This window comes from Trichosurus vulpecula, chromosome 1 (assembly GCF_011100635.1).
Source record: "Trichosurus vulpecula isolate mTriVul1 chromosome 1, mTriVul1.pri, whole genome shotgun sequence".
In the NCBI taxonomy this organism is placed as follows: Eukaryota; Metazoa; Chordata; class Mammalia; order Diprotodontia; family Phalangeridae; genus Trichosurus; species Trichosurus vulpecula.
The window spans coordinates 93,512,283-93,514,815 of NC_050573.1; the positions used below are offsets into that span (position 1 = coordinate 93,512,283).

The 2,533-nt window shown below is 40.4% G+C and overlaps 1 pseudogene; it reads right to left on the bottom strand.

The window, feature by feature from the left end:
- Nucleotides 1-631: 631 nt before the first annotated feature.
- LOC118835063 lies at nucleotides 632-732 on the bottom strand (annotated as a pseudogene).
- Between the last annotated feature and the right edge of the window lie 1,801 nt (nucleotides 733-2,533).

Consider the following 2,533-nt stretch of genomic DNA (forward strand, 5'->3'; position numbering starts at 1 on the left):
CTCTCTCTCTCTCTCTCTCTCTCTCTCTCTCTCTCTCTCTCTCTCTCTCTTTCTCTCTCCCATTTTTTCTTCTCTCTTTAATATTCATCTCTCTCTGTCTTTTTCCTCTATCTCTTCTTTCATCTCTTTTTTCCTTCCTCCTTCACCCTTCTCTCTCTGTCTCTCCTTATCTCTGTCTCTTTTGATTGGAACCATTTCTTTGTGAGTCCTTTGAATTTCATTCTTGAGAGATTCTTATCTCTCCTGAGCTACAAAATTTTAGTTCTTATACTTTTCCTATCCCTTTTCCAAGTCCTGTGGTATCAGTTTGTCCATGGTATAAGATACTTGTCATATTCTTTCTTGCTATTTTTCATTCTCCATCAAAAATTCTAAGATGTAGTAGTCATTGCTCATTGAATGTCTGACCATTTCTACCCCAGAAACCAATTTCCCATGGTGAGAAACAGATCCAAAATAGGATTCCCTCTCACTGTTTCCTTCATCTTTTGAGAGAATAAATTCTCAAATCAAGGCATACTTAGCTCTCCATGAGATGGGTTTAGGAAGAGAGAGGAGAGACAGAGAGAGAAACAGAAAGAGACATTCAGCTTCAGAGACAAAGGCAGAGCTATGGAAATCAAAGAAGGCAAACAAAATGGAACACCTCACACATGTGCATCGTTCTGGCACAGAGGTCACGTTAATTTTCTCTTTATGATTCCAGTTTTAATATGTGCTGCTGAAGCAAGCACAAATACTGAGACTCAAATCTGATTGTCATCTACTAATTCCTGGCTTTAGGAAGGCACCAGGGGACAAGGCCATGAAAAATGGAAGTCCTTTTATTCACCTTTCTGACTCTTGAAATCCTCTTACTTTTAGACCCACTTCAGTGCTCTTTCCTTTCTCAAATTTTCTCAAAGCTCAGAGGGGCAGAGCCAAGATGACGGAGTGAGAAGCTCCTACCTGGATCTTTCCTTTGCCTCTATTACAGCCTACCTTCAACCATTCTTATTGGTTTCCATATCTAATCTCCCCCTCCTAACCCAAAGTTATAAGCTCCTTGAGGGCAGAATCTATGTTAGGTCTAGTACCTTGTATATGTCAGTCAACATTCCAGATAGCCGTAGTTTCATTGATAAACATGAGCACTCCCTCCACTGATACAAGTTGCAATCTCTCTACCCTGTTCTTTGTCTGCACTATGATGTCCAGTCCCTCTACTGATCAGTTATTTTCTGGGCTTTCGCCCCACCCCACCCCCCTACCCCAATCATCTATACTCTCTTTCCTTCCCCACCTTGACTCCGTGTTGAACCATCATATCAACTCTAACCTGTCCATTTCTCTCAAGTCCCTTGTCATTTTATCCTATCAAACATCTTGGCTTACCAAATCTCAGTCTTGGATTACTACCACTATCCACTGCCTTTACTCCTACTTAATGCTATTGAATGAACCAGTAGAAAATTACAAAATCACAGCTGGGCCCTCACTTTGGCAAAGGAATCTTTTTACACTTCCATAATCTATTCACTCTGCCACTTACTACAGCAGCTTTCCCAAATCTTTTCATTTGCTCCTCAAATCTTTCACATCACCCCCATTCCTACCCTCTCAGCTAAAAGCCTTGGCTCATTTCACCAGAAATAATTGAGACCATTCACTGAGGTCCTTCTTCATCTTTGTACCTGTTTCACATCACTCAGATGCCATATCCAACCACTAATACCCCTTTCACTCCTGTTTCACATGGAGAGTTGGCTTGTCTCTTTGCCAAGACAAACCCTTCTACATTCACAAGTGGTCCCTTTCCAACATATCTCCTCTGCCCAATTGCCTCCTCTATCATGCCTATTCTCTCCCTTATCATCAATCTTTCCCTATCTATTGGTTGATCCCCTATTACCTACAAACATGCCCATGTTTCCCCTATCGTCAAAAAATTCTTGCATGAGCCATTTATGCTTGCTAGTTGTCACCCTATATCCCTCTTCCTTTTTATGCTAAATGCCTTGAGAAACTCTCTACAATAAGTACCTCCACTTCCTTTCTTCTCACTTTTTTATTAAGTCTTTGCACTCTGGTTTGTGACCTCATCATTCAATTGGAACTGCTTTCTCCAAAGTTACTAATGACTTATTAATTGTCAAATATAAAAACCTTTTTTAAATCTTCATCCTTCTTGACCTGCCTTCAACCTTTCATACTATTAATAACCTCTTTTCCTTGACATCTTCTTCTCTCTAGTTTTCCATGACACTACTCTATCTTGGTTCTCTTGCTTGGTTCTCCTCTCTTTGACCACTCATTCTTAGTCTCCTGTGCCAGATCATATCTACTGATGGTACTTGTCTACTAGAGCTCTGTCCTAGGCCCTCTTCTCTTCTCCCTCTATTTCACTTGGTGATATTGTCAGCTCCCATGTTTTCAATTATTATCTCTATTCAGATGACTTTCAGATATCCTTGTCCAATCCAAAATCTTTCCTAATTTCCAGTCTCACATCTCCAACTGCCTATTAAGCATCTTGAATTGGATATCCTCTAGA